At 41.0% G+C, this 24,734-nt stretch overlaps 1 long non-coding RNA gene across 1 annotated transcript; it reads left to right on the top strand.

Moving 5' to 3' along the window:
- Nucleotides 1-963: 963 nt before the first annotated feature.
- Nucleotides 964-1,934, top strand: LOC120322696. The gene is made up of 2 exons (XR_005562534.1): nt 964-1,082; nt 1,845-1,934. It is a non-coding gene; the product is annotated as an uncharacterized LOC120322696 (long non-coding RNA).
- The last annotated feature ends 22,800 nt before the right edge of the window (nt 1,935-24,734 follow it).

The raw sequence follows: 24,734 nt of genomic DNA, 5'->3' as shown, positions 1-24,734 counted from the left end.
CAGCTGCTCCCAAAAGTTTTTGTGCTCCAAATGATTTTGTAAATTGTACTACTTAGCTCAAATCCCATCATGGCCTGTTAATGGTGACTCTAATGGGTGTTGGCAGATTCAGTGAGATATCCAAATATATTCAGATTAACAGCAGAAGGCTCTCAGGCTTGGTAAGAAATGTTTGTTCCCTTGCAGTTTCAGAAGATTTGTGTGGTGAAGACGAGCAAGGTTGTGGCAGAGCAGAGCTAATGCAATCCATAATTGACAGTTCATAACATTGATTTTTATACCATAATTGCTATGACTGTTTGCAATTAAAAAAAAATGTTTAGCTGCCTGGGGTCTTATTTCAACCTTCCCATCCTTACTTAAAGCTCCTTGGCATTTCCCAGGAGTTAATTGTGCCCAGGGGTACAGGGATAAGGAGAATCAGACAGGGTTTGGGTCTCTGGTTTGGAATCTCAAAGCATTTTGCAGTCCACGTAGCTCAGAGTAGAAATCCATAAAAAACCGAGAGAGCTGATGTACATCACTGCCAAAAACAAGCAGTGTAAAAGTGCAAAAAATATTTTGAGATGACGAGAAGATCCACAGAGGACTGGGTATGCCTCTGCAACAGCAGGCTCTGAGTTGCAGGACTAGGTACCTCTCTGGTCGGAGACTACGCACAGCCCGGGGATTACACATGGGATAAGTGGCAATGTTTAGGACCCAGGAGCCACATCTGCCAGACTCCTCCTTTCCACTCTTAGCCACAGCTCTGACTGTTTGGGTTACACTGCTTTTCATTTTAGTGAGACCTCAACATGAAAGACGATTGAGGAAATTAATAGCGCTAATAAAAAGACAAGAGTAACCTTTTAAAATTAGTAACTATATTTAATTTAAAATACTGTTTGCATTTCAGTTGACTGGAATGAAGAACATTTATTTCCACTGGAAACTGCGTGCAATAGAAATACCGAGAATAGGTTCATTATATGAATAAATAATGTCTTGAGAAATTCTGACCAGGGAAGAGCACTTTCACATTCTCCTTGGAGCCATCAAAACCACAACATCAACAAGCCACTTATGAAACTCCTACCCAGGTATGTTAAAATAAAAAAACTGTAAAAGCTATTGAAAGATGTATTCTGATAGTTATTTTTAACACTGTAAAATTACACATGATCATGAGAGATTGTATTTTATCAATTATATATTTGAAGAATCTTTAAACAAACACACAGAACAATTACAGCCCTTCTCCCTCTCTCCTCATTACAGATGACTCGCTAAAAGGTGGTATCACAAATGATTATCATGTCCCCCAAAGACATAGTCATACAATGCAAATTTTCACATCAGTGATTTTAGGCTCTGGTCTCTTCCTAAAATATGCAGGAGCATAAAGCCAAGGAACTGAGTTGTTTTCACAGAGCATCTATTGCACACCATTCTGTTAATGATGTAAGTCTTAACAACTGGCTCCAAAGGGCTGTGCTATCTTTAAATGAAGATAAGACTGTACCAGTCTCAAAAACCTCTAATAGATAAATCTTAGCTGAAACAGCCTAATCAACACAGCCTGAGTCCTATGCCATCCCTATGCACTCTTTTTTATATTGCTCGAACTGTTTTCCTGCTGAAGTGAGGAATATTTATGGTTCTTCCTCCAAGTGCAAATCAAAAGCTATAAATAGCTGCTTGTCCCAATATATGGGAAGGGAGGGTTCATAGTTGCAGTTCCACATCATTTTTAAACCCCCAAGCTTGGAAAGCAGTAAATGTAAATTAGAAATATTAACACTGAAAACTAAAAGGGTTTTCCTGACACAAGCAGAAATCCTTCTTCATCCTCTTTGTTTCAGATTCACAGATTTTCAAGGCCAGGAGGGAGGATGAGGCCAACTGGTTGGAGAATGCTGTTATTTATCCTGAAAAAAAATGTGTAAAAATCAGATGCTGAGTAAGCAGGACTTGAGCATCATTAGAAAACTTTTTCTGCAGAGGTAAAGGAAGAGCAGCCGCAGGTCATCCTGACTATGTCTAGCACTGGTCTAGTTGCCAGCTACACCCAGGACACAGAGAAGAAACACAGTAGCTCAGTCCATGCGTACCCCAATCCCAGGATTTTCAAATCATATATAAATCACATAGCCCAGGGGTCTGCCACCTAAAAAAATGCAGTGGGGCCATCGGTTTCTTTTTAAATCCAAAGACTGCAGTATTCCCAGGGCAACCCAAACAAAAACCTCAAAACCACAAGGCTACACAGACTCTCCAGATGGTATTTTCCCTATAGCATAATAAATGGGAATTGCTTTTCCTGCATGCAAGATAGGTTTTAACAACAGAAATGAACTGCACCTTGGCAGCAAGCTGAGGAGCCAGCTGTATCCTGGTTTCCCAGCTCTCAGGCAGGAGCTCTCACCACTACTCTGGTACCTGGGGCAGACACCAATGCTACCAAACATACACCTGGATAAGACTGCAGAGATATTACACTCTGGCATGATTTCTACCACTTTAAATACTGTTGAAAACCTAAGTAGTTTGGAAACAAATGGACTGTGCAAAACTGAAAAGGTAGAATCCACTGTCCTGAATCATAGTTAGATAATCAGCTACAAAAGAGCATTGTCGGCAGCTGCACTGGAAGTATGTCTGATCACTCCCTCTCTTCCAAAATATAAAATTCAGGTCCTGTTCAGATTAGAGGGATCATTATAAATACTTGACGTATTTCTATTGTCCTACATTAAAAGACACTTGTTTTTTTCCTCTGTTATTCATAATTATTATAAAATACATTTTCCTGTTCTAGGATCATACAGCTACTTTGCACCAACCCTGTGAGTGACAACACCATGCAATGTGTAACAGTAGAAAAATCAGGATCCTAATCTGCTACCTTACAGCCCACACATATTCTCAACAAAAGGAAATTCACATTCCTTCCTTTCATATGGAGAAGTCCTGCCCATACCCTTACTATGGTAATAGTAAGGAGAACAGGTAGAATAGTAACAAAAGGACCATGATATTATTATTAATTGGATGATAATTATACAAACGCCTCTTGCGGCAAGAAAAAGTGTTAAAGGCTTTGCTGATGGAACTCCCACCAAGCCATCCTGCCTTTCTGAAATGAGGACACTGGGTTGCAAAACACAAGGGAGTCACTAAGGTTCTGGAAACCTTCTGGCAACCTTGTTCTTCTGCATTTACTTTCAACAGCCGTGGTTGTGATGGATCCTAAGAAACTGTTGTCCATTACAAAACAAAGTGTTCCATGTCATCTCTAGAACTATGGGAAGTCATCTGTCTTCTCATCTGAAAACAACTGGTCCTCCATCACCAGGTTTGGTGACAGAAGCTGTTAAGGGATATGGTCAGAACATCAGTGGGATGGACAGCATGACCCCTGAGGTGCCCACCTAAGGCACCTACAGCTCATCTTGAAAATACCAGACTTTTGGTCTTTTCAGTCTTTCCCTTTGATGAAAGTCAACATCCACCATTGTTATTTTAAGAGTCATTTGCCACACTCAGAATCACAAGACTGAGACCAAGGAAGCCCTTAGTGCCTTCTTATTCTGATTTGTAGTTTGGGGTAGGCTCATTTGGTGCTTTATCTCAGTTCCCATATTCTTGCAACACCCAGCCCTACTCTGCACATGTAATGTAGGCCGATTATTTTCACAGGGACATGTAGGGCTTAATATTACCTTCCTGACTTTGGCTGAGGAATTCTTGCATAGTAACAGCTGCACTGGATCAGACCAAAGATCCCTTTGGTAGTGGTTGATGGCAAGTGCTTTAGGGGCTGGAATAAGAATCAGGAGCACGTACAGCAATACTTCCACCAGAGCACAGCTCTGGGGCTCCCGAGCACGTCTGTGTGTGAACACCTCTGTCGCTGACGGGCCCTGGCAGACCTCTCTTCCCTGAATGAGCTAATTTCTGCTTGAAGCCATTTGAATGATGGGTCTCCAGTGGCCGGCGGCAATGAGTTCCGCAGTTGAATTATGAACCATATGAAGCAATACTTCATTATTTTAATTTTAAATCTGCCACCTAGCAGTTTTGTGGGGTGCCTTGTGACACTGCTCTATGAGGATCAGCAAATAAACCTTCCCCATCTTATTGACCTTACTGATGCTGAGGAGCCGTAGCCTGTTTAATTTCTCCTGACTGTGATGCCATTCATTAGGCTGCCCTTCTCCACACCTTTCTGTTTTACTTCAGCTTGTAGTGGAACTTGGATAACCATGCATAGGGAAGCAGCTCTTACCTTTGAAGGGACATTTAAAACTGAGTAACACCATCTGGAGCTAATCACCTTCTGCTTTTAATAAAATACACTAAATAAAAAATGCTTGAAAATGAATGGGTTGTGACAACTGAGGCACAGTGTCAGTATCAGCTGTGCCTGATGTTTTGTACTTGGATTCTCACATTGCCCTCAAATTGCCAGAGGCAGGAGCCATGAGCTACAGTTCCTGTAGGCTCCCTCTCAAGCCAAAATCATGGTTAGGCATGTGTTCATCATGTGTTCACCATTTGTGACAGCGCAGGTGAGAGTCCAGCAGTGACTGCATACAGATGGTGTTTGTTAGAGCCTGGAAAACAAAAGTACTAACTTGGACTGCAGCCTTCTGGCATTTGGGCAGACTTCTACCCAAAATGGGATTGGTTTCTTCTCCCTTCCCTCAGTGACACTGTTCCACCTGGCACAGGTTGAGGTGCAATCAAGTTGGTTTGAGATCCCACACCTCACTCCTGCTTTTTTGGCTTTGCAGGGATGATGCAGGAGCTGTGATGCAGTAAACAGGAATCAGTTACAATAGCTATGGAAAAGAGTTGTACCAGACAAAACTCTTGCTTTTACTCCTCTCATAGTCTCCATTAAAACCACAAGATTTTAGAGGCTTTTGAGGTGTTTGGTGCTGGAAGAACAAAGAGGTTGTGGTTCCTACTATGGCACCAGGGCAGTGTCACTGCTGACTCTGTACCTGGTACAACAGCAGGGCAAGATCATGCTGCAGTGGGGCTGCAGAGCCATTTTCTTCAACCTGAAATGAAAGGTCGAGTTTACTTATTAGTGCAAAGAAAATTGATGTTGTGACTTACAAATACATCCCTCTTTTCATTTCAGATCTCTGGGAGTGGCAAAGAGAGAAAAGCTGGAGATAGACACCGGTGGTCATAGTAAAAGAATTCAGTTGTCCCTCATTCATGAGAGCATGATAAGGACAGTCTACGTGCTACCAAGGATTTTGTATCCTAGAAAGCTTGGTGATTTATGTATCATAAAGCACTGGCCACTGTTTTTTTGTGTTAACACAAACATACTGCTGCACTGTACAATGAGCACGAGAGATGGAGACAGAAACTAAAAGTGAGACTTCCTCAGCTTTTAGCTACCTCGTCCCAATTGTAGGCTCATTACCTGGTGTGCAACATCAATTCACACACCAAGGCAAGGTATTTCTGTTTTTTATTCTATATTTTATTCTCCTTTATGCAAAGTAGGCAGCTGGGTGGTAACCCACAAAAGGCTGTCTCCTTGATCAACAGAACTTTACATAGTTATACATTTTAACAAACAAAGGCATCAGCATTCATTGCTTACAGATTACATAACTTCTTTATTAATCAGAACTCAAATCCCTATTTGTTAGTTCTATCTCTCGCTTCTCATGCTAATCAATCCAAGGTGCAGTTCTTCCCTCCATTTGAGTCAGGGGTCTATTTTGAGTAGGTGGTCATGATCTCTCACTGCTGGAATTACCTTTCTCCCAGTTACTGTTCAGTTCTGCTGACTTCATTCCTGGTGGCTCTCATCCAGACAGTCCATTCATCTTGGGATTGTCTTCCCTTTTCCTTAAAACGAAAGATGTGCCAAGCATACAAGGTTCACAATGCCATTGCTTAATCATAACTGTCCAGCTATAACTACTGATTAAGGACTAAGAAAAAAAATCTCAAAGAGACTCAAATCTTGAGGGGCTTCATATCAGGGATGCAGGACAGGTCTGACTGTAGGCAAAGGTAATAGCTATTTAATTATTAGTATTTACTATTAATAACTGGAATTGTATATAACTCTTCTGCAGGCCAATCTCATGATCTCCACTGTAGAGACTCATTTGATGAAAGAGTGAAGACTGCAGAGACAGCAACACTCCTAGTCCTCCTGTTGTGGTTTGAAACAGTGGTTCAACTTTAGATGGCTCCTCTAGTTGCCTCTCTCAATATGCAATAAAGGACAGCATCCCAAAGAGATCTTATCTTAAAAAAACCCCAAGACCCAAGCAAATCTGGCAACACGTGAACTTCCATGGCTTGCTGCCAGCACCTTTCCTTCTCCTCCCCAGCCCTTTCACCCAAGGACTAGGAGCGAATATGAAGTTTTATCCCTATTTAATGCCCAATTAGACAAGAACAAATGCATCTCCATTAATAAGTGCTGACTGCTGTTTGATAAAGCAGTGTATATCAGCATACACCAAGATTAGTCACCAGATTCAAACAGGTCCATTTCTCCACCAGAACAAACTTTGCCATACTTTGGTTAGTCTTCGGCCAGCTGTCACAGAAGCAGCAAAGCTTAAAAACTGTACTAGAAGAGATCCACAGAGTGTGAAGTATACTGTATTTTGGTAATTAGTTAGTGTTTGTAAAGCATTTTCTGGAGAAAGAAAGTGCCAAGTACGATCAATACTATCAACAGTATTTTCTGTCATCAAGTCCTTGCCAATAATCCTTTCAGTTTTGTTTTCACAGCTAAATTAAGCACTTTTGTAGTTCTGTTAGGCACAGCCAAACAATTCTTTCTTTCCAGCTCAACCCTTCCAGGTTTGGTTTGACTTTATCTGGGCTTTGTTTTACAGCTCCTTTTTATTAAAAGAGCAGTTGAAGCTGGTGACCTTTCCCTGGATTATCCATATTTAAGATAGTGGAAAGAATGGACTGAGAAAGACATTTAATTAATTGGACTTTAACAATAAGGAATATTGAGAACAAAGTTGGAATACAAGAATAAGCACAAACCTAGACACAAAGGAAAGAGGGATGAAGTATAGAATAAAATTACTAAAGATAAATGCGATCTTTCCTAGAGAAGAGATTGGTGTGGTTTTTTTCCCCAAAACATGATGCACAATTCCTTATCTTTGTGTGTTTGATGAAGAGCTTCATGAAAAAAATAATAGTTAAGGTAGAGAAGAGGAGGCTCAGCATGAAGAGAGGGACCCGCTTAAAGAGTAAATATTAACATGCTCAGATAAAGAGGAACTTTTGGGATGAAGAAAGGACCTACTGAAGTTCCTTATGGCTCAACTTTAGAAATATATATTTCATATTTTGCTTTTATGCTCTAAAAAGGGGAAAAAAAAAGGAAAAGAAAAATAAGCTGGTGAGAAAGAACTTTCTTCATTTGCTGACAAGACTTGCTGACAAGAACCGGAATATGCTACAGGAAGAAACAGATAATTTTGAGAAATATGGTCTAAGAAATTAATTTAATTGTACAGCGCAGCCGATAATACACTTAGGAACTGCTAACAAATTTTTCTGCCTTAATTAAGGTTGTCATAATTTGGAACTCATGAGAAAGACATGAACATTATGAAAGCACTGTTGAGTAAGCACAAGCTATCTTTGTGAAATTTCTTTTGAGTACATTTCCAGACTTTGAATTGCTTAGAGCATATGAAAATGTGACTCTCCAGTGCCTATAAATCAGAATAACTTTTTTGTAAGATCTCATTATCTTTTTGGTGCTTCATTCATGTGTCACAACCTTTACATGTTGATTGTGTAGCTAATATCCTTCCCTCTGTTAACTTCACTGTGGAAATTGAGATAAATATACTGTTAAGCAACTGAAGGGACAGAAATAGAAGGTGGAACAGAAAAGTAGAAGGCAGAAGAGAGAGTTGCTAGCAAATCAGGTCTGCATTTTCACCCAGTCTGTGTGAATCACATAAGAGTGATTCAAAAGAGTGAATGACTCAAAAAAGTGCAGGTCACTGCATTGTAATATTGCCTTCCTGTGAGCTCTGAATGTAAAATGCTTTTGGTTGCTGTGACCTTGGACAGTTAAAGTGCTCCTCCAAGTTTTGAATTTTGCTTGCAGAAGGGATTTGAGTGTATTTATTAGATTCCTCACCAGCTACCTAGTTCTGAGTGTTGTAAAAAAGCAGTACTTGCTGTTCTGATGAACTAAATGCTCTACAATTTAATTTTAAAGTTGCCCCCACAGCCAATCAAGGGACTGTCCAAGTCATAATAAATATGAAGCAATAGAATTGAAGTGCCTGGCTGTCATGGTTTAACCCCAGATGGCAAATAAGTACCACGCAGCTGCTTGCTCACTCCATCCGCCCTGGCCTGGTGGGATAGGGAGAACTGGAAAACTCAGCCTGTGGGTTGGGATTAAAACAGTTTAATAACTGAAATAAAATACAATAATAATAACAACACTAATAATGATGATGAAAAGGTATATAACAGAAAGAAAGAGAGGAATAAAACCCAAGTAAACCAAGTGATTCACAACACAATTGCTCACCACCTGCTGAGCAGTGCTCAGCCAGTCCCTACATAGCAAACGAGTAACAACTAAAACATCAACATGTTTTCAACATTATTCTCATCCTAAATCCAAGAGAGCACCATACCAGGTACTAAGAATAAAATTAACTCTATCCTAAGTCAGGCCACTGGTATTCCTCTGTCAGATCAATTCTCCAGCTTGACATGGGTCCTTCACCTGCTTTTACTGGGTTTGACAATTGTGTGAAAGGCAGCACTTCCCCCAGAGCCCAGCTGATCGCCCCTGGATGATTATGTACACCTGTGACTCAGAAGAATGTGGGTGAGAGGCAGACGAGACTCTTTTCTGAGCAGCATTTCATGACTCTGGGCTGAAGGAGCCAGACCCAATACAGACACACCAAACACAGCCCTCTTCCCACGAGAAGCTGTGGTCACTGCCAATTCTGGCAAGTCACAGAGTGTTCATCCTACACTAACAGAGGATGCTGCAGAAGCAAATAAAAACAGACAGAAAGCTAATCGATAGGAAGAAACTTTATCTGCATTTAATCTGAGGATTTTTTGGGCTCCTGTGAAGCACAAGGCTTCTCTACACATCTGGCATATATTTATCAAACTGTCTTATGCACAGCCAACACCATCACGGAAGCAAACACACACGATTTAAGAGCCCTTTCTATTTGGTTCATAACTTTATTTTGGGAACAAAATTAGAACCTTGTCAGCCTGAAAACAGCACAATGAAACCAAGATCATTACTCTTTCCCTGCTTGGTAAAAGTTTTATGGCTCAAACAGCGTTTCTAATCCTTTATGTCCTGTGTCTATGATGCATCTAATGAATAATCTCCCTTTCTCCTCTGTAATTCACTTGACAGCAAAATAATGGATTTTCAAAATCACACAATTTCTTAAGCAGTGTTTTATCTCCTTTGTTTCCATCCTACTTTTGCAGTTAATGCCTCTTCTCTGTTTCCTTACCTTCTTTCCCCACCCAAATACCCCTTTGCCTCCCCCACACTGCCAGTCAGCCATCCATCTGTCTCCATACAGTACTTTTGCTGGCACCCTTGCTGCTTGCTCCAGCTTTTGCTCCTGAGACAGGACATACCTTCTCCAGAAACTCTGTCTGCAGACAGAAACATGCAGCCAAATGGCACTGAGAAAAAATCATATTAATTCTAGGTCTTCTGCAGCCCAGGTGTTGAGTAGAACTGAATACCTGCAGGGTATAGTGACCAGGAGTGAAGAGTAGTGCAAGAAGTTTAGAAGTGGGATATTCAAGTCTTCTCAGAGAACTGACAGCTTTCTTCTACTGAAGGTACTGGAGTAACTAAGAAAAGGGGAATATGTTTGGGGTTTTACGGGCCACTTGCAGAAAGAACAATTTCTGTGAAGATTGCTTTTAATCAGCCACTTGGCAAAGTGGCCCAAGGGTGAGCAAGATTTACTACCTGCACCTTGAGGCTGATACATAGATAGCCTTAGTTACCTACAGCACACGGATTTGAAACAGTGGCATTAAGAGGGTTATATCTCCCACTTCCTATCACCTCTACTAATGACTTAAAGATCAGCAAGAAAATTCCAAAAATGAGTAAAGACTGAAACATACTGGGGAGGTGGGGGTGTACCAAACCCCAGCTTCAAGTATAGCGGAGAAGCAATCCTTCTTACAAATTGTCCTCACAAGACTATATGCACATCAGCTGGACAAGTTAATAGCAGTATGAGGGAACATGGTAACTACTCACAAAGAATTCTAAATAGTCTAGGATGTAAATTTTAAAAATGTGGTATTATTCGGGGTAGGTTTGGGTGAGAAAGAAAAGAAGGTAAAAAATAGAGACAAATAGATCAAATTTCAGAAGGAAATCTTTGGCTATTGAGAAGATTTTTTGACATTGAAATACCCAGGTCTGAGGCCCTACTCAGGTTCATATATACTGAAATAAGCAGATACAGAGTAATTTCAAGCCACAGCATCCAAACAGCATTTGCAGATGGAGTAAAGCATCCACTGGGAACAGAGCTGTAGAGGGTCACAGCTTCGGGACTGCGGATGGAGGGTCACAGCTGACCCCTACTGTCTGCATACACATAGCTTTAGTTGCACTAAATGGCACATTTTTACTGCCTTAAATTAGTTTATTTCCTCTGCAGCTGCAGAGGCAGTCTCTCACTACGACAAATTCAAACAATATCTTTCACAGAGACTCCTGACAGCATTGAGCCTTTTCTAAAGTGTGGGAGAATTCCAAGGCAAACACGGGTTCAGCTCTCCACAGGTCCTTGGCAAGACCTCAGTGGCCCATCACACCCACCACACCTGCAAGAAACTGTTGCCTTGAAAGGAAACACACCAAACAGTCCTTCATTCCCTCTAAAGGGGATTCAGTGGCACCAGCTCAAAAATATGTTAGACGAGAGCCGAGGGAACAGAAGAGAATGAAAGGAAAAAGTATTAGAAATTTACTGTAACACACCTACATTAATATTATTTGTAATATACACATATATGGCACCCTCTTTCACATTCAGGTCCATTTAATAAAGCTGTAGAAATTGTTTTTTCAGGATGCTCAAAGAGAGGAATAAATTCATACCCAGCTATCTACAATCCTGGCATGTCACTGGGAGCCTGGGAAGCCTTTCCCCTCTCAGTACACCTGCTAGCATCCAATTCCCACGTCTTGGGATCCAAAACACACACCTGACTCTCCCAACACATTTTAATCAAAGCTCTGCATATCCTAGCCATAGGCTTGTTGAACAGAAACAAAATTTTTCACCTTTTTTGTGTGAGTTGATGTTCACCACTGATTAATGGCAGCCAAGCTGCTTTCCCTACTGTGTCATCTTTCGCTCTTTCTGTCCATCTGTCTATCATTCATCAAGCGAGGCTGGGAGAGGCTTGCAATCAGTACCTTAAAGTGTCAAGGGTACTTCAACAAATCCTGGAGTTACACAAGTGCCATTGCCAAGCTATGAGACCCTATGTCCTGCCATATCCATTGGATGCAGGTGTGTGACAGTAGGCAACCTCTGGGAGCATATTCAAAGCAAGTGTTACCAATGGCTCCTTACTCCTGAAGGGCACATCCACTAAGTAAAGACACATGGGCTTCCTTTTTCTTACACTATACCTAGGAGCTAAATTGTAAAGTTTTATCACAAATGTAGTAAGAGCTGATATTCCTCTTAAGGTTCTATTTCATTTTCTAAGTACATTTCAATTTTTTTTTATGTTTTGGAAAAACATCCATAAAATCCAGTCCTACAATGCTCAGCAAAAGGTGGCAGAAACAGGAAACCTTTTTTTTCCTCTTAATGAATCTGGGAGAGGGGTGACTTACACTTCTTGAATTTCTGAAGATGGCAAAGATTAATAAGAAAGGGAGAAGAATTCAATCACAAGTCTTGTATTTTATAAATAAAAGACAAAGTTTTGAAGAACTTTTTCATTCTTCGTTTCAGCAACAAGATTAATTCCCAGCTCCTTCACCAGGACTGTCCTCTTTCAGTTGCATAGTGATATTTTATTTTTTTTTCAGGGAAGATGGCTCGGAAGGAAGAAGGGAGAGAGGAGGAGGGACCGAAATAGAAACCAAGTTTACTTTCCAAATTATTTTTTAACCTTGAAAAAAAAAAAGCTACAGGACTGAGAAGGTGCTAACAGCAAATTTCTCTTCTGTTCTCCTTCTTGAGACATTTCTCTGAAGCATTAAAATCTCTATGAACACATTATGTCCATCAAGGAGGCAGAAGTATCTCCTATTAATAGCTGTTCAGAGTTGTGGACCAGGAACATGCCTCCCCACCACGGACTGCACTGCAGAGGTGCCCCCCAAGCCATGACCCAACCTACTTCATCCACCCTGCCCAGAGCAGCTCTGCAAAGTGGCGCAGGTTGAGGCCCGGAGCACACGTAGCCACCCCGACCAAAAATAACATACCCGGGGGGGGGGGGGCAGCTCTGTGGAGTGGAGTTCCAGACACCAGCTTGGAGATGGGCACCCCAGAGCTGCCTCTGTGCTGCCACACTGAGCCCACCACCACCTTGGTTTTGCATCATAGGTAGAGAGCTGGGTCTAAGGTGGGGCTCTCAGAGCCCCTCACCCTGAGCACCTAAAGAAACCTGCCAGAACAGTCTGACACCTCTCTATGTCACTTCAGGTATTTCTAAGAGTGAGAAAATGGGAAAACCACTTTGTTTCCATTTTTAAATTTCAGAGGCTTTCCTGTGAAGAGTTCTCCTTTGCCCTACCCCAATGCTCTGCAAGAGAAATACAGACACAGGGCACAGGGATGGCAGTGGTGAGAGAAGGCGCCTGCTGTGAACTTTGTGCAAACCAGACAGGTTTAGATAGGTCATTAGCATCCAAAATATGATAGCCAACATGAATTCCAGCTGAAGGTCCCTTAAAGGTTCACGCAACCCCCCTAGAGCTGCAATCAGGCATTCTGCTTAAACAGAGCCACACAGAGCTCCCCTCTCTCAGCAGAACTTGACAGAGAGGCAGTTTCCAAGTGCACAGAGTTCCTGCAGGTCTGTAACCATGGTCACACATGCAGTAGGAAGAGGATCACCCACGATTCCCTCCAGGAAACTGCTGCAAGCAGAGGTCCACAACCACTTTTGCTGCTGTACCTCTCAACAGATGCTCTTTAACAACAATTTTCCTTTCCATTTCTGAATGGCTTCAGACACCATGTAAGCTGAGACCACTTTGCCAGTCTGTGTCCTTAGACCGTCTCTTGGCTTTCTCCTTCATTTTTCAGTGTCTTTTATTCCTTCTTGCAGTTTAATGTCTTACATGTAGCCATTTATATATTGGACAGCAAGGCATCTAACAGTTTCCCTTCTTCTCCACTGTTTCCTTATTTATAAAATGGGTTTTTCATGGCTGCAATGTGATTTATATATCCCTTTTTTTTTAACTTCCAGTATTTGACAGAAACAGAATGCATTATTGTACCTGCCACTTTTTTTTAACCAGGATGCAAATCATTGGCAGACGCTGTAATACTGAAATTCATAGAATCATAGAATATTCTGAGTTGGAAGAGACCCACTAGGATCAAAGTCCAGCTCCTGGTCCTGCACAGGACAGCCCCAGGAATCACACCATGTGCCTGAGAGTGTTGTCCAAATGCTTCTTGAACTCTCTCGGGCTTGATGCTGTGACCACTTTCCTGGGGAGCCTGTTCTAGTGCCCAACCACCCTCTGGGGGAAGAAGCTTTTCCTGATATCTGACCTTAAACTCCCCTGACACAGCTTCATGCCATTCCTTCAGGTAATTCATCTTTCACTCCCTTTCTTGATGAGGAGGAAGGAGGCAAAACACAGGAATAATTTTGCACCTGGAAAACAGGGTTGCCCAGAGAATTTTCTAAAGATATTCCATGCTTTCTGTACAGTCCCTGGCGGCCCCTCTGCTTCTTTCTGAAAACTCTGCTCTAGTCTGAGGTGTGAAGTCCCGCCTGTGACCCAGCTTTGCTGTGTACAGCCTGGAAAGCATTCAGACAGGGCATCAGCCAGAAACAAGGATTTCATGCTTCTGACATCTCTTCCTGTCTATTCCATTTCCTCTCTGTATTTTGCCTTGCTTACTCTATTTATTTCTTAGCCACAGGTCTAGACTGAATTTGAGAAGGGCTCCACTCTAAGAAAGAACAGTCACAGTATGGAGGACCCCAGCATGAGATTTAGATGAAGTAGGCTGGGGGCTACTCTAAATATGCAGCCACATTCAAAAAGAAAACCAAAAAATGCCTGCATTAGAAACACTTTCACAAAGAACAAATAGTAAGTACCATATAAGAACTCAAATAGTAAGTATGAAACAAGAACTAATGTCTGGAAACCAGAGCCAGGCAAATCCGAATTAGAAAATGGGTGTACGTTTTTAAACTTCAAGTGTGATTAATCACTGCAACTTACTGCAGTCTTTCCAAAAGGCATGCTTGAGTCAGACATAATGTCTTGGGCTCCCCAGAAAAATAATTGGATTAAATTCTACTTTCACCTGATGGTCAGACTATTCCCTCTGGTCCTAAGCGACAATGACTCCATTAATTGAGCCAGATAGAACAGAGCTTTTTTTCCAGACAACTTTAACATTTCATTGCTGTATTAAACCATTGGGGTGTTTGCTTCCCTTTTCTGCCAGCTGCATGTTGACGTTTTTAGGATCTAGGTTCCTATAGGAGGCAGTATATCTTCTTTCACAAAGCTGTGCAAATGGTGTTTAAGTATCCATCTTCCTTAGGGCTAAGAGTAATGCTCTAAATCAAGAAAAAAAAGTTTTTACTAAGATTCTGAACTTCCAGTCCTATGAGATGAGAGAAAACCATGTGACTTTTATACTGCACATTGGTCAGGGAGAGTGTTTTCACTTAATTCTGCAAGCAATCTCGAGCAAAATCCTGTAGCTGCTCAAAACAATTTTGCAGAATCACTGACATGACATTCTAATGCTCTTGTTACACTGGGACCTTCTACTTTCTACAGTGCACAAAAGGCAGTTTTCACTCAGTAAGGGCTATTTTCTTGGTCCCCTCTACAGCTATGTAAAATAAAATTCCCAGTTTTATTTCCCATGTTATGTACAAGCAGGACAGTTTACAACTCAGCTGAAGCCAATCTAGTTGTTTAGTTGCACTTTCAATGTTTACCAAGAAATTCTTTCCTCTAAAGCAGGTATTATTCATTAGGAACGTGTTTATTCTTGCTTCTTCTTCTTCTTGAGAAGTCTATTGACCACAAGACACAAGTCTTTTGTCCTTAAAATATTTCCCAAAGTAAGGGGAATTCTTAGATGACCAGATACCTCCCAGGCAGGTAAGAATTTCTGTTAGTATTTCTGAAAAAAAACCAAAACAATAGCGACGCAACAACTCCATGTCGCCTTCTCAGGTACCGAGATACCTTGGTTTTTCCATTAAGCATAAAAACCTGACCATATTTTAGGACTTGATGTAAGAGGCAGACATTCAGCAGTCATTAGTCTTCTGTTAATTATCAGGTAGTAAAAGAAGTTAGATGAGCTCAGAAAAAAACTGAGGAGAAAGCTCTGATCCCTCCTACTGTCACATCATTTTGCTGATTTTGGTGGAGCTGCTTTTAGTTAATTAAGTCCCCTTAAGGTTCCCACCATAAAATCTCACTTGATTCCTCATAAATAATGTCTCTAGAGCTCATTCACAGTGATAAAAATATATAGTGCACTGATCAAAACTGTTGTAATTTATACACATTAAATCCTCAATTTAAAGAAGTATTATGGGGCAAGATTCCTTGACCATGACAATCTAGTTTGCATTTCATTACAAATTAATGATTCAGCAGCTGAGATTCCCATGGCAAAGAATGATAAAACTCAATGAAATGATTTTCATATTCTCTGTTGGGAGCACTCCTTTCCCTGGGGGAAAAAAAAAAAGGGCAGTAATAATATTTTCCATAGATTTGAAAAGAAGTTGTAAGGATAAGGTTCGGGACAGCAAATAATCTGCCTCAGTGTCCATGATGATGATTCAGATGATCACTGGAGTTATTTTTAAAACAAAGGCTCTTCTGGTTCATGTCAAAAGTCTGAAGGGGGAAGAAATGGCAAATTCCACAACCAGCCCCATGCCTGGTCCTGCATCCCATCAAGCTCTTCCTGCCCCTCTAATGATAATGAGGTGCAACACCTTATGAGAGGGTACCTGATGTCTTCGAAGAACAACCCCTTTCTCAGTGTGTCTTTCAAAATTATCACTTTGACTTAATCCAAAGAAGCATTTTACACTTTTTTGCTTGTTCTGACAGTTCACAAGTACCTTACAGAATGCAGGAGCAAAAACCCTGCGTTAAAAATACTTGAGCCAAAGGTGGTATTTTGGGTATTAGGGACTGAAGTGGCCAACTGTCTGAAATGGCAAAAGCAGTACAAAATTCCAGGTAAGGTTCTGTGGCTAATTCTCCCCTGACGGTATTCAGTTTGTTATACCAGTTTATTTAACTGACAGACCTTGACCTTGCTTTCCATGCACTCAGGTTAAGGATGTCTTTTCAGTCTGAATGACCCTGGGTTGGAACAAGCAGTCTAAGAAAGAATAGAAGTAAGATTTCAAAGCAAGAGTTTGGCAGAACCCGGGACTCCTGTGTCACTGCCTGTAGCTGGGAACAAAATGAGGTTTTTTCTGTACACAAGTAGAATCCTCAAAGGCATAAAGGTGCCAAGCACAGAAAACCATTTTTAATGTGTTCAGTAGCTGTAAACAGTATTATCTGCTAAGTTTAATTATTAACTATTTCCTTCCCATTTGTTCAAACCAAGGCAAAAGCAGAAACTGAAAACGCAGAAAGACTGTTCCATCAGAATGCACTTCATACAGCCAGCACTGTAAATGTATTCCACATTAGCTGAGAGCTTATCTCTGGAAGGCCACTAAAAGCAGCAGTAAGCTCTCACAAAACAAAACACAACAAAACAGAACAAAAAGCCTCATCACATTTTAGGTTATTACAGAACAGCCTTGGTGAACATTCCACATTTTGAGCTCCTGAACTTTAAGGCTTATGCTACACAAGCTCATTTCCACTCCACTGTCCCTTATTTTGTTCCTACAGACAGAGGACAGACATCTCAGGCACAGCACCACATTCACTGGCCTGAAATAAGTTCTCCATCTACTCGTGCACTGTCAGCATTGCTTCATCTGCTGTGAACAAGATGGTTTCACCTTGACCTGCCTTCAACCCACCTGAGTCAGAGCCATCTTCATGTTCCTTAGGCTTGGATGAGTATGTTCAGTATGAGTTTCACTATCCACAAAGCTATTGGCTTCATGTTTTATAGTGAGATTGAAATTAAACTTCTTCCATGCCAGTAACAGTTTCTGTCAACGCAAGGCCGTACCATCCATTTGTCTCCTGCGCACCTGCCCTCACAAGATCTTCCTTCCTACAGAACAATTCATGCCTACAGGCGATGACCTACCAGGCTTTCTTCCCAAACAAACATGAAAGGAATCACTGCACGGCCAAAGTAGTAGAGAGGGTAAGTTTGTAAAATCTGATTACAATTACAGACAAATATATTTCTATTCAAGATTTTCACTCCTGATGTCAGTTGAGAGCGATGCCATTTGAATAAAGAAGGCTCCATCAGATTAAAGGCACTCAGTGCAGCAAAGCGATATCTGTGCCAGGTTTTAGGCTGTAGCAGAAGATCCTCCTTCACCAGCATCCATTTACATCTCTGAGGGCCGAACAATACTGTGTCATTCCATCCTCTACCTCAGCAGCATTTCCCTCACTGGGCAGAAGCCTGTAGGGGAACTGAAACCTCTGAAACAAGCAGAAACCCACAAAGCCTGTGGGAGCCTGACACGGTGTTTGGCCTGAACACACTCCCAGAACAAGATAAACTTCCAGCTAACCAAATCTTTGGGATGAAGAAAAGTATGAGTTTTAATGCCTGAACACAAGCCTCCTGTTCTTCCCAAATGCCACTGCTCTCTATAGTTGGTCCCCGCTCCCCTGCCCCACTCCCTTCCATGGAGCACCACAGTCAACAACTCCTCAGATACCTTCTACGGGTGAACATTTTTTTTACAGTGCTGTGCTCCGAATAACATACAAACAAATCACTCTGGTCCAGGGGGATGGTGTGCTTAACTGAAGCTGTTGAAGATGACTTACTCTGCAGATGTCACTAGGAACTGTTCATGTGTTTCAAAATTAAGCCTGCGATGAAAGGCTTTGCAGGATAAGGGACTGAGCTCCCAGTGTTTTCAGGATGAAGCCTGAAATTGGCAGACTTTTACTGTTGCAAATAAAGCCAATAGCGAGAGTAGCTTTTCAAACTCTTTTACTGGGAATTGACTTTTAAAATAGATTTATTCAGCAGGACTGAGAAAGCACTGCATCACTAGCCATTTGGGACAATATTGCTTCATAAACACATATGGGATGATATCAAAATTCCAATTATTCAACTCTGAAATTTTCATTCAAAAAGCCAGCATCATTTTGGGCTAAGTTAGAAATTTTTTATTTGTTTTTAAATTCAAAGTTAACTGTCGTCATAAAACAGGAACACGATTTTGCTTTAGATTTCCCTGGGGATCCTTGCCTTTAGCCAGCTATGCTCAAAAATAAGAGGGTACAGGAATTTTTATTGCATGTGTGGAAACAGGTAGCAAGTAGAATTGCAAATTACAGCTGGGCAATTCTTAGCCTCGGGTCCCCCAAAAGATGCATCAAAAACTGCTGTGAAGGCAACCCACTTGCCTTTGAGAAACTGCTGAACTGCAAGTGCACTGTGCAGATGCAAGCAGGTAGAATTTCTTATGAAGGACCTGTGGCCCCCACCTATATACCTTTTTCTTTCACCAGGGTCTTTATTTATTTTCTTTTCTAATTATCTGCTTTCTTAGGGGGTGAAGGGAAAACAATCATTACTTGGTGTCTTTTACATTTGAGATGTTTTCATGAATCCAGGATAATTGCTTCCTTTCAGATTGCTAAGGTAGAAACCCTGTAACATTTAATGTAAAAGGTGAGGTTTGATTGAGTTTCCAGTGTCACAATATTGTTCTCAATAATATTGACAATGCTGAAGGTCATAATCCATTAATATCAGGGAATTTAATATCAGAGACAAGGAGATAGCTTATAGCTATCACGCCTCTGTTGGGAAATGATTGTGAAAGGTGCTTTGCTGAAGAGGATTCCAGCCTTACGGAAGCAATGGAACAGGCGAATGCAGCAAGTGCTCAGATACCACAGGGTTGTTCATCCTCTTTACTTTCTTTGCTGCTGCATAGAAGACAACAAGTTTGTGCATAAGTACTAGACAGAAGCCTAGGAGATGTGGATGTAATTTCATGTTACAAGGCAGAAAGCATGGCAGTAAATATTAAATCTCTTTTCCATGTCTGCATCTTTTAGCAGCAGCAATTGAAGGGATGATTGATAAAGACTTGAGTTTCTGCCTAGTAGAAATTAATCTTCTAATTACTAGTCATCTTCTCATCAAGAAAATGCTGATTAAAGAGGCTGGGAAAAGAGCACACAAGAGGAGATCAATCTGCAGTGATAAGAAACTAAAGGTCAATATGACAAAGTGTAGAAGTGCATCTCCTAAAAATGACAATATGGTTGTTCAGCCAATAACTAAGGCATGTGACCATCATTCCCCCATTTCTGGGCTTTCCCATCATGTTTCACTGAGCTAGGTGCTCAGTGAATTTGACAGCTTCCCTACTCAAGAACATTTACACCTACCTTCCAGACTTCTGAGGACAGAGGTGCCTTTTTTTTTTTTTTTTTTTGCCTCTCTTCATTCAGGAAGGAGCTAAGAGTGTGACATCTAACAAAAACCTATCTAATAGCCCTTTTTTCTCCTTTGTCATATTTTTATGCTTCTTAATCATGCAAGGGAAAAAAACCCCAAACCTCCTCTGGGTCCGAAAGATAAATTACTGCTTTAAATGTACAGAGCAGTGTCTGGCTTGAAATGAACATCCAAGGTAATTGCTGTGTTTTAAAAGATCCCTAGGTTGCAGGCTTAATATGAAGCAGTTCTCAGCAGAATGTATTTTACTGGCTTTCCAAATAACAGTCTAACCATAAGTATAGATCTTCTGGATATTCTCAGTGTAAAAGATCAATTACAGAACAGGCAGCTTGATGTTTGCAATCTGTCTTTTAGTAAACATTTTTCTTTCTCCTCCTCAGTTGGAAAATTCCTGCTGGGTTCTGAATGACGGATACCTTGAGGAGCTTTCATGTTAGTAACATAAAACAGATGTAACTTTTTGCTTCCACTGATAAGGATGTTCTAGCAAAATCAACCCTAGCCTTTCTTCCTAAATGCATTCCCCAGCCAGCTTACAGTAGTTATTTGACTCCTGAAAGTCAATATTGCCATGAAAAGAGGGTAGAAACACGACACCCAATTTAGCAGTGATCAGGAAGAGATATATATGACTGAGGTCTGTATGTTATCCAACTTGAAATATCTGATGATGTTTTGGGGCCCTTTTGCCATTAAATTCAGCTTTTCGCTATTGCAGACATCACTTTACATAATACACTTCAGACTCCACCTCACAGGAAGTGCAGTTTTTTGCTCTCATTCCTCCTACTGGAACACCACTTAAAAACTTGATTACTTCAATAGCGAGGAACATTCTCAAATATTGACTCTCAGTGTATTCATAGGCAGTACACACTCATTTGCTTTTGGGCCAATATTATTCTGTAGCTTAAAAATACCTTTTCTTTCCCTGATCTTCATCCCTCTGATTCATGTATTGACACCAGTCCCAAGGCCGGGCCTTTTCTCCCTTTTTTGCCTTGTTCTGATAGAATGAGCTGTAAGCATTTGGAAGTACAAAATTCGAAATGCTTTCCTAGAAAGGTTGAAAAGGTGGTCGTGGGAGTTAATCTGCAGCAGCTGTTGTGCTATACAATGGGAATTTCTGTCTTAATGATTGTTCTACCTGAACACGAAGAGGAACTTCTTTACTGTGCAAGTGACCCGGAAGATGTTGCCTGGAGAGGTTGTGGAGTCTCCCTCACTGGAGATATTCAAGAACCACCTGGACACAATCCTGTGCCATGTGCTCTGGGATGACCCTACTTGAGCAGGGAGGTTGGACGAGATGACCCACTGTGATCCCTTCCAACCTGACCGATTCTGCGATTCTGTAAATATGATGAAGCCTAGAAGAAGTATCTTCAGGTCAGGCAGTCCTCAGGATTCATAAGTCCTACAACTGCCAAATAATGAACTCCTGAGCTACATCTCCATCAGCTATGCACTTCCAGTGTGTGTGTGTGTGAGATAGAGAGAGACTTGGGCACACACACTGGCAGAGCATGATTATTTAACACTCAACTGATAAAATCCAGGCACTCATCTCCTCAGTCATTTCCAGATGATTCATAGATTTACTTTGTTGTTAGGCTGAATCCCATGGCGCAAGCTTCTACATACTGTGTTAAGGCGATGATTTACATTCTGTTTTATTGCAATAGCCCCTTAAAACTTCAGTACTTGATCATAGATGAGAGTATTTGCTTAGTGGGATTAATACACAACAGTACCATTGACCGGTTCCGTGCACCATCTTCTTCCTGACCAGAAACTCACAGCTTCAGAGACACTCCATGCTTGCCAAATGGAATGTACTCAGTTCAGAGCAAAAGGAGTGTTTCACCAGGTGAAAATTGCGACTGAGCCATCACGAGTCCAACCCTTGTGAAGTACCATCGGAATAACCTGAATTTTGTTTATCTGAATCACAAGTCAAAACAGGAAAGGTAAATTTTAGGAAGCCTAACTCTGACAAATGTAATGTTTTCTTACTTGAGGGTAAGCACAATACAGGTGTGATCCCACAGATAACACCCTACAAAGTGCACACCGTGCTGTGGGTCCAGCCAGCTGGTTTATCCCACAGCACAGACTCTGTTCTGGCAAGAGTTCTCACCAGGCTGAGCTCAAACAGAACATCTCGTTATGACCAAGATCCACCAACAGTCTTCAGGTGATGCTGAGAGACTTTTCCTTCTTCTGGAAAATACTTAAAATCATCTAGGATCATCCCCAGATTGTTCCGTTCTCCTGGATGGACAAGTGTTTAAGATGTGACATTTGTGTTTTAGTACAGAGAGACAAATTTAATGGTTGGGATGAAAGTCAGAAACATGGTTCGTAAGGACAAGGAAAGAATAAAATTAACATCTTTTGCTTTGAAAGCATGCCTTTTTTTTTCCCCCAGTTCCCATTCTCAAGGGTATTTGAATCATTTTTACTCATGAGGAAGGAAGCAGACACAGAATATTTCCTCTAGAAAAGTGAATATTCCTTTTCTAATAATACTTAAGACTGGAGAAGTATCTCCATAACTTAGTGCATTCCAGTTCTATAAGAAAAAACTCTAAAGACAGCACACTGAAATCACAAAAAATAAAGAATAATCTGTGATTTCTTGCCTGAGATCATTCTGTTGCTTTCCCCAGTTTGACCACAAAATAAAGCAGCTATTTGATTTCTATGTTACACACTGCCTGTTTGTCAGCAGGAAAAATTCAGAGTACTAAAAAATGCTTACTGCTCTGAGAGCAATAATAAAAAAATAATAATGCCTTCAGATTAGCTATCACTGTTTTTTCCTGCAGAGACTAGGAGAAATATAGAGGTGAAATTCCATGTTGTTATGTATAAAATAGTCTTTAAAGAAAAGTGCATGGGGAGTTAACTGTATTGATATTAATACGCCTCATGCAGCTAAATCCCTGCTCACTACTTATAAAACATAAAAGATATGAAATTTAGAATCTTGATCATAAAACAAATTAAATCAACACAGTCAACTTCAGAGAGCACAAATATATTTAATTTCATTAGAAAATAATAAGCCACGCTGGCATTTGGACAGCAATGAAGACTGCTTGCTAGAATGTATCTTTTTCACAGCAGAGCATTTTTTTCTTCTATCATTATCAGCATGGCAAGATCTCCCCAGTACAATGGTTCTCACACCAGCAGGATTCTCTTTTATTTCCTTTGTGGATGGTGGGAAGCTTGCCATGATTTCATTGAATCTCCAATGCAGTTGTGACAACGTATTAAAATAAAAGACATTCTATTCTGGAATATTTCTCAGCCTAAGGAGAGAAACAGGACCAAGGTCAGAAGGGTAAGCAAGGCAGTTGGAAGAGAAATTAGTGGGTCAAGGTGTTGTAATAAATCAGCTTATAACCGGTGAGAAACCCCCATGCTTTCTAAGCCTGAATCAGACGACCTGGCTCTTAGACCAGGAGTCAGGAGCTGACAGCAAGGTGGCATCAGAAGGTACAGGGGCTGAACCTGATACAGAGTCATGGCAAAATGGGAATGGCTCTGTCTTGAGATACAGCTGAGAGTCCAAGGAAACCCAACAGCCCCTGCCTACTGGGGGAACACGACACTCAGTTGCCCAGTGGCAGCTTTCTTTCACGAGGAACAAGATCTCACATCTCCAAAACATCTATTAGCACACTGAACTTCTGATTTAGAAAATTAAAATACAGTTTGGCAAGCAGTGCTTGAAAACCTTCCAACCTCTGCGCCAGACCATGGTGACTATCTCACATAACTGGAAGTCAACAAACCTGAAGGGCCAGCAAGGAGATTGTGCAGCTGGGAGGAAATATTCAGAGAAGACTCTAAGCCTGAGCTTTCAGAAACCTTTTTAAAGAAAGCTTTCAGAAACCTTTCTATTCTCCATCCATACCTCCTGCACTTCTCAGAGATGCAGAGCTACAGAGGTGATCTCTCAGGCACCGTGTGCTCTCAGAGTTACCATTATTTACTCCACTTCTGAAGTGTCCACTCTTAGGCATTTCTCATCCCACTATTCTTTTATGTTCACCTCATTCCTTACCTAAGCTCTTACTTATCTGAAGTACACCATGTAGCTTGGTTTCAATATTGTATGTTCTTCATTGTGTATTTTTATTTCTGTTTTAACTGATGAATTTTCACCAGATAAGTACTTGTTAAGGGCTTAATTATACCCCAGTGTCAAACCAAAGTGACAGCACTGGTCACAGTATACCTACAGTGGATTAAATCCCCTGCAAGAAGTTTAATCGCTTTCCCTTTCCACCACTTTGACTGCCCATTTGTGAAATGACTGCAAAACACTGCCAAACTTCTTCATTCTGTTTCCCTCTAGTGCCTAGGTGCATATGGCCAGTGGCCATCTCAAAAAATAGGAAAATGGGAGACTGAAGTTCATTTCCAGGCTAAGAAGACCAGAGATGAAAATGGCTCTGGTCCCAAATGTTTTCCCTGGCACATTTTTGCATGCTCAGTGGCACAGCAGTTGTCTTTCTTTCGTAACATGCACAAAGAATGTATTGGTATTACAGATGAAACACCTTTTATGTGGCTATAAATAACAGAAAACCTTAATCTGTAAAGAAAGGTCCTTTAAAACCCTCTACATAGCAAACTAGAATTTACTTTTTTTTTAAAGCTTGATACATTCCCCTGTTTGCTCACCACATTAGAAGCAAGAATGGACAGCTGCAAAAGGGAGCCCTCCTCACCATCACATTCTCTTCACCTTCTGCTTCCTAGGAGAAGCTTAGAATTTGCTCTAAAGACGATGTTGATTTCCTTTTATGTGCCTGATTCTTA

This window comes from Pipra filicauda, unplaced genomic scaffold, assembly GCF_003945595.2.
Source record: "Pipra filicauda isolate LSUMZ 115617 unplaced genomic scaffold, ASM394559v2 scaffold143_size2779998_pilon, whole genome shotgun sequence".
NCBI classification, from domain to species: Eukaryota; Metazoa; Chordata; class Aves; order Passeriformes; family Pipridae; genus Pipra; species Pipra filicauda.
Note: the sequence above shows the minus strand (reverse complement) of the source record. Positions and strands in the feature narration are given on the sequence as shown.